The sequence below is a fragment of the Macaca nemestrina genome, chromosome 13, assembly GCF_043159975.1.
Source record: "Macaca nemestrina isolate mMacNem1 chromosome 13, mMacNem.hap1, whole genome shotgun sequence".
NCBI lineage: Eukaryota > Metazoa > Chordata > Mammalia > Primates > Cercopithecidae > Macaca > Macaca nemestrina.
The window spans coordinates 63,802,215-63,817,716 of NC_092137.1; the positions used below are offsets into that span (position 1 = coordinate 63,802,215).

Sequence of the window (15,502 nt, forward strand, 5' to 3'; positions counted from 1 at the left end):
TATCTCCTCTTCTCTCTACTCATTTGGCTTCCTGAGGACAACAGAGTAGTAGGCAGAGTAGGCTCTTTTTCCTGTTCTTCACTAAGAATCATATTTTAAAAGCTGTATATAAGGAAAGGTATGTACTATAGTTTCATCATGTTATTAGATTTTTTTAAATTAATGTTCCTGTTACAGTGTTGCACAATAACTTATTTAAAAGTAAGTGCACTGTGAATGATAAATTACCATATTATATTAAATTTAAAATATTAACCTGACACTTATTTAATAATGTACCTGATGATTACAAATCATTATTACAGTTGTACATGTTAATCAGGCATAAGTGATAAACTATTCATGTGAATTACTAGAATCAACATTGACTTTACAGAGTTAAAACTAAGAATTCATAAAGTAAGCTGGAGGGAGAAAAAGAGGAACTCAGGCAGAACAGAAAGGTACTCTAAGGCCTTTCCAAATACTTTATAATCCATTATCTACACTTGGGAGAGCCAATCCTATTCCTTTTCTAGCAGCAGGGTGCCACGGCCATGGATTACAGAATTCCCTGGCTGGTAAGTATACCAGTTCTCCAACTTGCCAACCTCCAGTGTTGAAAGCCAGGAGAGAGCCAAATACAATTTGGCTTAGAGTAGTAGTCCTAAGTGTTAAAGTGTGTGAGTAGAATGTGTGTGTGTGTGTGTGTGTGTATGTGTCTGTGTGTGTGTGAGAGAGAGAGAGAGAGGAGAGAGAGAAAGAGAAAGAAAAAAAGAGAGAGATAAATGAAAATGGAGGGCTTCAATCCAAATTGAAAACTAGTCCAGGCTCCTCATTTAAACTGCAAAGGTATGCAATCAAATCTTCTTTGGATAGTGTCTATTATCCTTTGTTCTCTAGCATCAGGCTTTTATAATGATACATTTTCTTATCCACTCTGTGATAAGCTACCTGAACATTTTATTTTTCACCTTGTGTCTAGTCGAGGTATGATTTATATAATTTGTTTCTCTAAAGCAGGATATAAAAAAACAATCCAAGTGATTTTCTTGGTGCCACAATGTCAAGTAGAGCTCAGTTCCACCTAGAAACATTCAAGTGATCATGGACCACGGTGTACTCTCTAGAGGCTGAAGGTACACAAGAATATGACACCTCCTTAGCAAAAAACGGAACAATGGTCTACAAAGGCTTGCTCTTCCAGCCCCTCCAGTTTCTTCTGACAGGTTCTTATTACTCATCCTGAGAACCAAGCTTTATAGTGATATGAGGAGTTCAGATTTAAAAAAAAAAAAAAAAAAAAAAAGTACTGTGAAATGTGCCTGCGGATTGAAGGTTTTTCCTGACTTACATAAAACTTACCAAAAACTTTCCCTTTGCTAGACTGATGCAGGGTCTTGCTCCCATGATCCTAGAGGCCAAATGTAACAAATACAATCTCCTAAGATCTCACAGTCATGCCTCTCAGGATCCTAAGTCTAACCCAGCACACCAAGGAACTATACCTATGAAAATGTTGTGGGATACTATATTCACTGAAGCAGAAAAATGAGACCCATGCTTGGGAGGGCCTTAGCCTGTGTGGGGAAAAGAAAGAAAGATCAGCCTGTTACTGTGTCTATATAGAAAGAAGTAGACCTAAGAGACTCCATTTTGTTCTGTATTTGAGATGCTGTTAATCTGTGACTCTACCCCCAACCTTGTCCTTGGAAGAGACATGTGCTGTGGTGACTCAAGGTTTAATGGATTTTGGGCTGTGCAGGATGTGCTTTGTTAAACAAGTGCCTGAAGGTAGTATGTTGGTTAAAAGTCATCACCATTCTTTTAATCTCAAGTACCCAGGGACATGTAAACTGACAAAGGTCGCAGGTACCTCTGCCTAGGAAAGCTAGGTATTGTCCAAGGTTTCTCCCCATGTGATAGTCTGAAATATGGCCTTGTGGGAAGGGAAAGACCTGATCATCCCTCAGTCTGACACCCGTGAAGGGTCTGTGCTGAGGAGGACTAGTACAAGAGGAAAGAAGGCTTCTTGGCGGTTGTTGACAGTTGAGATAGAGAAAAGCATCTGTCTCCTGCCCGTCCCTGGGCAATGGAACATCTCCTGTAAAACAAATTGTATGTTCTGTTTACTGAGAAAAGAGAAAACTGCCTCAGGGCGAAAGGTGGGACTTGCTAGCAATGCTGCTCTTTAAGCACTAAAAAGGTTTATGAAGATGTTTGCATATGCATATCAAGGCACAGCACTTTTCCTTAAACTTATTCATATCACAGAGATCTTTATTCATATGTCTTACTGCTGACCTTCTCCCTACGATGATCCTACTATCCTGTCACTTCCCTTTTTCTAAGATGGTAATTAGAAATTATCAATAAATACTAAGGGAATACTAATTATCAATAAATACTAAGGGAACTCAGAGACCGGGCCGGCATGGGTCCTCTATATGCTGAGCGCTGGTCCCCTGGTGGGCCCACTTTTTCTTTCTCTATAGTTTGTCTCTGTGTCTCATTTCTTTTCTCAAATCTCTCGTTCCACCTAAGGAGAAACGCCCACAGGTGTGGAGGGGCAGGCCACCCCTTCAGCCTATAATTAGCTCCTCTGATCAGCAAAATGGAGAAATGGGGTAACATTGATTTCTGTTCCTTCTAAAGAATAAAATGGGTTGGGCACGGTGGCTCACGCCTGTAATCCCAGCACTTTGGGAGGCCAAGACGGGCGGACCACAAGGTCAGGAGATCGACACCATCCTGGCTAACACAGTGAAACCTCATCTCTACTAAAAACACAAAAAATTAGCCAGGCATGGTGGCGGGTGCCTGTAGTCCCAGCTACTCGGGAGGCTGAGGCAGGAAATGGTGTGAACCTGGGAAGCGGAGCTTGCAGTGAGCCAAGATCACGCCACTGCACTCCAGTCTGGGAGACAGAGCGAGACTCCATCTCAAAAAAACAAAAAAAAGAATAAAATGAAGTGAAAATGGTAAAAGGCGATTAGATAACTCAGAGACTTTAATATGAACTCAGAGCAAAACAGTAATGTAGCTTTTAAATTCAAGAGGAAAGAAGACAGAGTCCAGGCCTGCCCAAGATAGGAGATCTAATAGACAATCCAACTCTAACAACAAGTTTGAATTCGCAACATAAAAGAGAAAGAAAAGTAAACTCACCCAATCTTTCCAACCTCTAGAGAACTCCAACGAAAGTTGCCTTGGCACTGAAAGGAGGCCAAGGGATTCTGTACCTGAGACACCATAGCCTGAAGCAAGCCACTGCATAGAGTTACAGTCCAAATTCTCTTGACTGGTGTATTCAAAGCATTTTAAATCTTCATTTAGCCCAAACTGGTGCCAGACTTGTAAGTGACCTCAAATGCACAGCATAAGCAAACAAAGTTCCTCTTGGGAGAATAATTACATTATCATTCCAGAGACCAAACCCTTATTTAATTTTTCAAATTTAAAAAATGACATTAAAACAAGGTATCATAAAAAACAACCAGTAAAAGCATTAGAAAGCAGAAACAAACTCAAAAACTTAATATATTGGAATCAGGCGCAGATAATAAACAAACTATATTTATATCTAAAGACACAAAAACCAAGGTTGGAAATACTGCAGAGAACAGAAAACGTTTTTTAAAAAAAGAAAAAAGAGTGACCGTGCCCAAGGTGGCCAAATAGGAACAGCTCCAGCCTCCAGCTCCCAGCGTGAGTGACACAGAAGACGGGTGATTTCTGCACTTTCAACTGAGGTACCGGGTTCATCTCACTGGGGAGTGCCGGACAATCGGTGCTGGTCAGCTGGTGCAGCCCGACCAGCGAGAGCTGAAGCAGGGCGAAGCATTGCCTCACCTGGGAAGCACAAGGGGGAAGGGAATCCCTTTTCATAGCCAAGGGAAACTGAGACACACAACACCTGGAAAATCAGGTAACTCCCACCCTAATACTGCACTTTACCGAGGGTCTTAGCAAACTGCACACCAGGAGATTATATCCCACACCTGGCCCGGAGGGTCCCACGCCCACAGAGCCTCCCTCATTACTAGCACAGCAGTCTGAGATCTAACTACAAGGCGGCAGCTCGGCTGGGGGAGGGGCGCCCGCCATTGCGGAGGCTTAAGTGGGTAAACAAAGCTACTGGGAAGCTCGAATTGGGTGGAGCCCACCACAGCTCAAAGAGGCCGGCCTGCCTCTGTAGACTCCTCCTCTGGAGACAGGGCATAGCTAAACAAAAGCAGTAGAAACCTCAGCAGATGTAAATGCCCCTGTCTGATAGCTTTGAAGAGAGCAGTGGATCTCCCAGCACGGAGGTTGAGATCTGAGAATGGACAGACTGCCTGCTCAAGTGGGTCCCTAACCCCTGAGTAGCCAAACTGGGAGACATCCCCCACTAGGTGTACACTGACACCTCACACCTCACACGGAGGGGACCCTGAGACAAAGCTTCCAGAGCAAGAATCAGACAGCAACACTCACTGTTCAGCAATATTCTATCTTCTGCAGCCTCCGCTACTGATACCCAGGCAAACAGGGTCTGGAGTGGACCTCAAACTCCAAAAGACCTACAGCTGAGGGTCCTGACTGTTAGAAGGAAAACTAACAAACAGAAAGGACACCCACACCAAAACCCCATAAGTATATCACCATCATCAAAGACCAAAGGCAGATAAAACCACAAAGATGGGGAAAAAGCAGTGCAGAAAAGCTGGAAATTCAAAAAATCAGAGCACATCTCCCACTCCAAAGGAATGCAGCCCATCGCCAGCAACAGAACAAAGCTGAATGGAGAATGACTTTGACAAGCTGAGAGAAGGCTTCAGTCAATCAAACTTCTCAGAGCCAAAGGAGGAACTACGTAACCAGTGCAAAGAAACTAAAAACCTTGAAAAAAGAATGGATGAATGGATAACTAGAATAATCAATGCAGAGAAGACCATAAAAGAACTGATAGAGATGAAAACCATAACACGAGAACTATGTGACAAATGCACAAACTTCAGTAACCGACTTGATCAACTGGAAGAAAGAGTATCAGCGACCGAAGAGCAAATGAATGAAATGAAGTGAGAAGAGAAGTGTGAAGAAAAAAGAGTAAAAAGAAATGAACAAAACCTCCAAGAAGTATGGGATTATGTGAAAAGACCAAATCTACGTCTGATTGGTGTGCCTCACAGTGACGGGGAAAATGGAACCAAGTTGGAAAACACTCTGCAGGATATCATCCAGGAGAACTTCCCCAACCTAGTAAGGCAGGCCGACATTCAAATTCAGGAAATACAGACAACACCACAAAGATACTCCGCGAGAAGAGCAACTTCAAGACACATAATTGTCAGATTCACCAAAGTTGAAATGAAGGAAAAAATGTTAAGGGCAACCAGAGAGAAAGGTCGGGTTACACACAAAGGGAAGCCCATCGGACTAACAGCAGATCTCTCAGCAGAAACTCTCCAATCCAGAAGAGAGTGGGGGCCAATATTCAACATTCTTAAAGAAAAGAATTTTCAACCCAGAATTTCATATCCAGCCAAACTAAGTTTCATAAGTGAAGGAGAAATAAAATCCTTTACAGACAAGTAAATGCTTAGAGATTTTGTCACCACCAGGCCTGCCCTACAAGAGATCCTGAAGGAAGCCCTAAACATGGAAAGGAACAACAAGTACCAGCCATTGCAAAAACATGTCAAAATGTAAAGTTCAAGGATGCTAGGAAGAAACTGCATCAACTAGCGAGCAAAATAACCAGCTAATATCACAATGACAGGATCAAGTTCACACATAACAATATTAACTTTGAATGTAAATGGACTAAATGGTCCAATTAAAAGACACAGACTGGCAAATTGGATAGTCAAGACCCATCAGTTTGCTGTATTCAGGAGACCCATCTCACATGCAGAGACACATATAAACTCAAAATAAAGGGATGGAGGAAGATCTACCAAGCTAATGGAAAACAAAAAAAAAGCAGGGGTTGCAATCCTAGTCCCTGATAAAACAGACTTTAAACCATCAAAGATCAAAAGAGACAAACAAAAAAAAGCAGGGGTTGCGATCCTAGTCTCTGATAAAACAGATTTTAAATCATCAAAGATCAAAAGAGACAAAGAAGGCCATTACATAATGGTGAAGGGATCAATTCATCAGGAAGAACTAACTATCCTAAATACATATACACTCAATACAGGAGCACCCAGATTCATAAAGCAAGTCCTTAGAGACTTAGACTCCCATACGATAATGGGAGACTTTAACACCCCACTGTCAACATTAGACAGATCAACGAGACAGAAAGTTAACAAGGATATCCAGGAATTGAACTCAACTCTGCACCAAACAGACCTAATAGACATCTACAGAACTCTCCACCCCAAATCAACAGAATATACATTCTTCTCAGCACCACATCACACTTATTCCAAAATTGACCACATACTTGGAAGTAAAGCACTCCACAGCAAATGTAAAATAACAGAAATTATAACAAACTGTCTCTCAGACCACAGTGCAATTAAACTAGAACTCAGGACTAAGAAACTCAATCAAAACCGCTCAACTACATGGAAACTGAATAACCTGCTCCTGAATGACTACTGGGTACATAACGAAACGAAGGCAGAAATAAAGATGTTCTTTGAAACCAATGAGAACAAAGATACAACATACCAGAATCTCTGGGACACATTGAAAGCAGTGTGTAAAGGGAAATTTATAGCACTAAATGCCCACAAGAGAAAGCTGGAAAGATCTAACATTGACACCCTAACATCACAATTAAAAGAACTAGAGAAGCAAGAGCAAACACATTCAAAAGCTAGCAGAAGGCAAGAAATAACTAAGATCAGAGCAGAACTGAAGGAGATAGAGACAGAAAAAACCCTCCAAAAAATCAATGAATCCAGGAGCTGGTTTTTTGAAAAGATCAACAAAATTGATAGACCACTAGCAAGACTAATTAAGAAGAAAAGAGAGAAGAATCAAATAGACGCAATAAAAAAATGATAAAGGGGATATCACCACCGACCCCACAGAAATACAAATTACCATCAGAGAATACTATAAACACCTCTACGCAAATAAACTAGAAAACCTAGAAGAAATGGATAATTTCCTGGACACTTACACTCTCCCAAGACTAAACCAGGAAGAAGTTGAATCCCTGAATACACCAATAGCAGGCTCTGAAATTGAGGCAATAATTAATAGCCTACCAACCAAAAAAAGTACAGGACCAGACGGATTCACAGCCGAATTCTACCAGAGGTACCAGAAGGAGTTGGTATCATTCCTTCTGAAACTATTCCAATCAATAGAAAAAGAGGGAATCCTCCCTAACTCATTTTATTAGGCCAACATCATCCTGATATCAAAGCCTAACAGAGACACAACAAAAAAAGAGAATTTTAGACCAATATCCCTGATGAACATCGATGCAAAAATCCTCAATAAAATACTGGCAAACCGAATCCAGCAGCACATCAAAAACCTTATCTACCATGATCACGTGGGCTTCATCCCTGGGATGCAAGACTGGTACAATATATGCAAATCAATAAATGTAATCCAGCATATAAACAGAACCAAAGACAAAAACCACATGATTATCTCAATAGATGCAGAAAAGGCTTTCAACAAAATTCAACAGCCGTTCATGCTAAAAACTCTCAATAAATTTGGTATTGATGGAACATATCTCAAAATAATAAGAGTTATTTATGTCAAACCCACAGCCAATATCATACTGAATAGGCAAAAACTGGAAGCATTCCCTTTGAAAACTGGCACAAGACAGGGATGCCCTCTCTCACCACTCTTATTCAACATAGTGTTGGAAGTGCTGGCTAGGGCAATCAGGCAAGAGAAAGAAATAAAGGGTATTCAGTTAGGAAAAGAAGAAGCCAAATTGTCCCTGTTTGCAGATGACATGATTGTATATTTAGAAAATCCCATCGTCCCAGCCCAAAATCTCCTTAAGCTGATAAGCAACTTCAGCAAAGTCTCAGGATACAAAATTTATGTGCAAAAATCACAAGCATTCCTATACACCAGTAACAAACAGAGAGCCAAATCATGAATGAACTCCCATTCACAATAGCTTCAAAGAGAATAAAATACCTAGGAATCCAACTTACAAGAGACATAAAGGACCTCTTCAAGGAGAACTACAAACCACTGCTCAGTGAAATAAAAGAAGACACAAACAAATGGAAGAACATACCATGCTCATGGATAGGAAGAACCAATATTGTAAAAATGGCCATACTGCCCAAGGTAATTTATAGATTCAATGCCATCCCCATTAAGCTACCAATGACTTTCTTCACAGAATTGGAAAAAACTGCTTTAAAGTCCACATGGAACCAAAAAAGACCCCACATTGCCAAGACAATCCTAAGCCAAAAGAACAAAGCTGGAGGCATCACACTACCTGACTTCAAACTATACTACAAGGCTACAGTAAACAAAACAGCACGGTACTGGCACCAAAACAGAGATATAGACCAATGGAACAGAACAGAGCCCACATCTACAGCCATCTGATCTTTGACAAACCTGACAAAAACAAGAAATGGGGAAAGGATTCCCTATTTAATAAATGGTGCTGGGAAAATTGGCTAGCCATAAGTAGAAAGCTGAAACTGGATCCTTTCCTTACTCCTTATATGAAAATTAATTCAAGATGGATTCAAGACTTAAATGTTAGACCTAAAACCATAAAAACCCTAGAAGAAAATCTAGGTAATACTATTCAGGACATAGCCATGGGCAAGGACTTCATGTCTGAAACACCAAAAGCAATGGCAACAAAAGCCAAAATTGACAAATGGGATCTCATTAAACTAAAGAGCTTCTGCACAGCTAAAGAAACTATCATCAGAGTGAACAGGCAACCTACAGAATGGGAGAAAATTTTTGCAATCTACTCATCTGACAAAGGGCTAATATCCAGAACCTATACAGAACTCAATCAAATTTACAAGAAAAAAACAACCCCATCAAAAAGTGGGCAAAGGATATGAACAGACATTTCTCAAAAGAAGACATTCATACAGCCAACAGACACAAGAAAAAATGCTCATCATCACTCGCCATCAGAGAAATGCAAATCAAAACCACAATGAGATACCATCTCACACCAGTTAGAATGGCGATCATTAAAAAATCAGGAAACAACAGGTGCTAGAGAGGATGTGGAGAAATAGGAACACTTTTACACTGCTGGTGGGACTGTAAACTAGTTCAACCATTGTGGAAGACAGTGTGGCGATTCCTCAAGGATCTAGAATTAGAAATACCATTTGACCCTGCTATCCCATTACTGGGGATATACCCAAAGGATTATAAGTCATGCTGCTGTAAAGACACATACACACGTATGTTTATTGCAGCACTATTCACAATAGCAAAGACTTGGAATCAACCCAAATGTCCATCAGTGACAGACTGGATTAAGAAAATGTGGCACATATACACCATGGAATACTATGCAGCCATAAAAAAGGACGAGTTTGTGTCCTTTGTAGGGACATGGATGCAGCTGGAAACCATCATTCTCAGCAAACTATCGCAAGAACAGAAAACCAAATATCGCATTTTCTCACTCATAGGTGGGAATTGAACAATGCGATCACTTGGACACAGGAAGGGGAGCATCACACACTGGGTCCTATTGTGGGGAGGGGGTAGCAGGGAGGGATAGCGTTACAAGATACACCTAATGTAAATGACAAGTTAATGGGTGCAGCACACCAACATGGCACATGTATACATATGTAACAAACCTGCACATTGTGCCCTTGTACCCTAGAACTTAAAGTATAATAAAAAAAAAAAAATAAAGATTTCTGAGAAAGTAAATAAACTAGAAATGAAAAATATAATACTTGAAATTAGAAACTCAATAGAAATAATTAATTTCAGATTAGAGATCTGGGAAACATGAAAGAGTGACCTAGTTTAAAAGACAGTTTAACAAATCATTCTATTAAAAAGCAGGCAAATGATGAGAAGACATATCTCCAAAAAGACGTACAAATGACCAAGAAATATATTAAAAATGCTCAACATCATTCATTATCAACAAAATGTAAATCAAAACCACAGAGACATCATCTTATCCCAGTTAGAATGGCTATTATCAAGAAGACCAAAAAAAAAACAGATGCTGACACGGATGTAGCGAAAAAGTAGAGCAAGCTCAATTATTAAACACTATTGGTGGGAACGTAAATCAATACAGCCATTATGTAAAACAGTATGAAGATTTCTCAAAAACTAAAAGTAGAACTACCATATGATCCAGCAATTCCACTACTGCGCATATATCCAAAAGAAAGGAAATCAATATATCAAAGAGATATTTGCACTCCCATTTTATTGCAGCACTATTCAAAATTTGCTGAAGTATGGAATAAACCCAAGTGCCCATCAATGGATAAACAGATAAAGAAAATGTGGTATGTATACACACATACACACACACACATTGAAATATTATTCAGCCATTGTAAAGAATGAAATTCTGTCATTTGCAGCAACGTAGATGGAACTGGAGGTCATCATGTTAAGTGAAGTAAGCCAAGCAGAGAAAGACAAATATCACAGGTTCTCATTCATATGTGGAAGGCAGAAAAAGAGAAAAAAAAACGGTGGCTCTCATGAAGACAGAGAGTAGACTGGTGGGCACCAGAGGCTGGGAAGGTGGGGTGGGGGATGATGAAGAGCAGTTTATTAATAGATACAAATTGTGTTTCACAGATCAGTAGAATGACTATACTTAACACTAATCTATTATAAATTTCAAAATAGCTAGAAGAGAATAATTCAAATATTTCTACCATAAAGATAAATATTTAAGGTGAGAGATTCTACATACCCTGATTTGATTATATGACTGTATCAAAATTATCATATATACTCTGAAAATATGTACATCTATTATACATCAACAATAAATATTAAAAACTTAAGACATATAACTCAAAAGAAACATAATAAATACTAGAAGCAATCTCAACTTTTTTTTTAAAAAGCAAACATAATTATTACATAATACTTATAAGAGACACATCTAAAATATAGGGAAACACAAAGATTGAAAGTAAGAAGAAGGAAAAATGATTTTTCATGAAAATACTAACAAAAAGATACCTGGTACAGTTATATTAATATAAAGCAAAAAAAGCTTTTAAAATTATTTCTAAAGATAAAGAGAGTCAGTTTATAATGACAGAGGTTCAACTCACCATGAAAAAACAATTTATAATTAATATGCATCCAATAACATATCTTCAAAATACATAAAACAAAAACTAACATTAGTAAATCTACTCTTAGTTTCCTGAATGGCAATCAGAAAAAAAAAAAAAATCAGAATAGGTATAGATTTTAGAACAGCATTAACCAATCTGTCACAATTGGCATGTAGATAATACTATACTCAAAAGCTACAGAGTATGTACTCTTTTAAAACTCAATTTGGACATTAAAAAATCAAATGGACCATATCTTGACAAACGTTAGGTACTTTGATCATAAAGAATACATTTTCTTTCCTTTTTTTTTTTTGAGACTGGGGTCTCGCCACGTTGCCCAGGCTGATCTCAAACTCCTGGCCTCAAGTAATCTTCCAGCCTCAGCCTCCCAAGTGGCTAGGATTAGAGGCATGAGCCATCATGCCCAGTAAAACACATTTTCTAACTAATTCAGCTAGAACTCAAGAAAAAAAGAATAAAAATAAATGTCCATATATTAAGAATCAGGAAACACACTTCTAAACAACCATGGGTGAAAGAAACATATCAGCAGAAAAAGTTTTAAGTATGTATGTTAAACAGTGATGAAAATACCATTTGTTGGCCGGGCATGGTGGCTCACACCTGTAATCCCAGCATTTTGGGAGGCAGAGGTGGGTGAATCACCTGAGGTCAGGAGTTCGAGACCAGCCTGGCCAACATGGTGAAACCCAGTCTCTACTAAAAATATAAAAATTAGCTGGGCATGGTGTTGGATGCCTGTAATCCCAGCTACTCAGGGGGCTGAGGCAGGGAGAATTGCTTGAATCTGGAAGGCGGAGGTTACAGTGAGCCAGGATCCTGCCATTGTACTTCAACCTGGACAACAGAGCGAGACTGTCTCAGAAAAAAGGAAAATATCATTTGTGCTAAGCATCCACCTAAAGGAATTAAAAATAAAAAGAGCCTCAATGGAAATTTGAATTAAAGGGAAAGAATAAAATTAGCAGAATTAATGAATTCAGAAACAAAAACACCATAGTCAAGAAAGTGTTTTATACTTTAATGGAAACCAGAAAAAAAAATTACCAGGTCATTAGCATAAAAGATATTTTAAAACTATTCTCAGCAAATCGCGGTGGCTCACGCCTGTAATCCCAACACTTTGGGAGGCCGAGGCAGGTGGATCACGAGGTCAGGAGTTCAAGACCAGCTTGGCCAAGATGGTGAAACCCCATCTCTACTAAAAATACAAAAATTAGCCAGGCATGGTGGCAGGAGCCTGTAATCCCAGCTACTCGAGAGGCTGAGGCAGGAAAATCGCTTGAACCAGGGCGACAGAGGTTGCAGTCACCTGAGATCGAGCCACTGCTAACTCCAGCCTGGATGAGAGTGAGACTCCATCTTAAAAAAAAAAAAAATTCTCATAAACAGGAATTAGGAAGACATACATAAGAACACACCCACATCAGTGGCTACTTCCACTCAAGGTTCTGATCTTGTTGCTCCAAATAGTAAGAAAGGGAGATCTGAAATTTAGTTGTTTATGCAATAAAAATGTGCTCACCCCCTGTCTTTCCTATGCCATCTCCCACTGCTTCCCTCCAGGCCAGACCTGTCTGCAGTACCCTCTGAACTTCCTTCCACTCTGTCTTAAACATCTTCAAATGCATCAATCAATGCTTTCTCTCTCTCTCCTTGTCTTCTGTAAAACTTGGTTCTGCCATAATTATACTGGCTTCTCCTATGTTCTCATGCGTAGATTCTTTATCTCACACATTCCTAACAGTATTAACTATATTTAAGTGTCTCCCATCTTAAGAAACACACACATACCCCTTCCTCTAATTCCAATGACCACCATTCTCCTTGGTTTAAAAACCAACTCTTGAAAGAGTTTTCTTCATGTATTCACAATCCCTGCACTATGGTTTCTATTTTCACCACAAAAGGAAACTTTTCGCTAAGATCACCAATGATTTCCTTGTTCCTAAAGCTAATGGATCTTTCTCAGGCCTTATCTCATTTGAGGTTTCTCCTATTATTTGAAACTGTTAACATCTCCTCTTTCTAGTAATATTTTCTTCTCTTTGCTCCCAAACTAGTTTACTTCCTATCTTTCTGTCTACTTTTCCTTAAGTACCATTTTTCTGCTTGTGTCTAATATTCCTCAAAATTCCGTCCTAAGTCCTCTTCTATCTGCCATCCTTGGGTGATCATATCTGCTTCCACAGCTTCAATTTCCATCTACAAAATTAATCTCAAGCATATATATAAAATATATATAATAAAAACATGTGTTACACACACACATATATATATATATACACACACACACACACACCCATAGAAAGGTATGCTGTTTCCCTTTCACCTACCCCCAACTCCTGAAATAAGAATTCCTTATAATGTTACTTACCAAGGACCAAATTGAACTTCTCTTCACCAGGCAAATCTGTCTATTTTCCTGTGATTCCAGTTTTAGTAAATAATACTACCATTCATTCAATTGCTCAAGGCAGAAACATATATGTGTCTTTTCTCCTCCTTCTCCCTTGCTACTCACATCCAGTCAACCACTATCCACTAAAGCCTACTTTATAAATCTTTCAAAATGATCTAAATCTCTTCTCTGAAACATCAGCATTTATTCTAAGATTTCAAAAACTAAGACCCTCAAATTCATCATTTCTTATATACAGTATAAACTTTCCTAATCCACAAGAAAAATTAGCTTAGCTTTCATTTATAAATAAATACAAAAAAATCCACTAGTAAAAAATATGACTGTAATATAGTTTGAATGTGTGTCCCCTCCAAATCTCATGTTGAAATGTAATCCCTGGTGTTGGAGATGGGGCCTGGTGGGAGTTGTTTGAGTCATGGGGGCAGATCTCTCATGAATGGCTTGGTGCCTTCCTCGAGATAGTGAGTTCTCACTCTGAGTTCAAGTGAGATCTGGTTATTTAAGAGTCTGGAATCTCCCCCTCTTAAGATACAATGACAATGACTCCTTTGTCTTCTACTATGATTGAAAGCTTCCTGAGGCCTCACCAGGAGCAGATGACAGCGCCATGCTTCCTGTACAGCCTGCAGAACCATGAACCAAAATAACACTCTTTTCTTTATAAATTACCTGGCCTCAGATATTTCTTTGTAGCAATGTAAATGGACTAATACAGACCTCCTATCATGACAAGGACGTGTTGGACACACTGATCTTAGATAATATTGAGGCAATTAAGACTCAAAATATGTTAAAAGCAAAATGCTGGCATAAATGCTTTTGTTTTCTAAAACCAAAGACACACGTGAATTATTTGTTAAATAAAAGGCACCCATTTGAAAAGGGTGATTTTTTTATAATGTGCTAGATTTCTCATTGCCTTTTTTTAACCTATCCCCATCACAGTCTTTCCTTCTTAAATCTTCTTATCCTAGTATAGACCTAAATATGAATATTCTGTTTTGCTTTTGTTTTCTTTTTCTTTTTTTTTTTCTTTTTTAAAGACAGGGTCTCGCTATGTTGCCCAGGCTGGTCTCAACTCCTGGGCTCAAGTGATCTTCCCACCTCAGCTTCCTAAGGTGCTGGGTTTACAGGTGTGAGCCACCACACTTGGCCCTGCTTTTTTTAAAACAATATTTTATATTCTATATTCTATTTAAAATCCAAGTATTCTATTATAGGAACCCAAAAAAGTTGTGAAAAGTTATTTCACTAATATCAACATTTAATCTGTATTTAGGCACTGTTAAATTGAGCAGAATGAAGACTTATAAAAAATAAATTTTCTCTTTCTCTTTTATATTGTTTATTCCAGTTATTCCCAGAGATGTATATACCTACTCTAATGCATAAAAAATTATTTAATTTTAAATAGATTCCAGAAAGCAATAATAAAATGCCAATTTTTAAAGATTTATTCTCATATTAAGTAAAAAGTGTTTAATAGATATCTGCATATTAAAAAGTAATAAAGAAGTAATTCAATTTAAGAAAAATAGCTAGACAGTGTCAGGAAGATCATAAGGTATAAACACAGTATCTCCTCTGTTTTTATTTCAACTTTCAAATGCAGGGGGTACATGTGTGGGTGTTATATGGGTACACTGCATGATGCTGGGTATCTCTTCTTTTAGAGTTTACAAATTAGTTGAGACGACCAAGGACACAGACACAAATAGCAAAACAAAAATACAGAATATTTAATAGGAAATGTGTGACTAAATGCCAAATAAAAGGCACTAACAAGAAAGTTATAAATTACTTAATACAGAGAAATCACTAT

The 15,502-nt window shown here is 38.6% G+C and overlaps 1 protein-coding gene across 20 annotated transcripts in view; it reads right to left on the minus strand.

The window, feature by feature from the left end:
* Positions 1 to 15,502, minus strand: part of WDPC (WD repeat containing planar cell polarity effector) — a 675,061-nt gene that overhangs the window by 433,679 nt on the left and 225,880 nt on the right. Inside the window, exon 2 of one of the 20 annotated variants that reach the window (XM_071076807.1) lies at positions 12,568 to 12,617. The exons of the other annotated variants lie outside the window; for them this stretch is intronic. The gene's annotated coding sequence lies outside the window, so the exon portion shown is untranslated. The remainder of the gene's footprint in view (positions 1 to 12,567; positions 12,618 to 15,502) is intronic. 20 annotated transcript variants of the gene reach the window in all.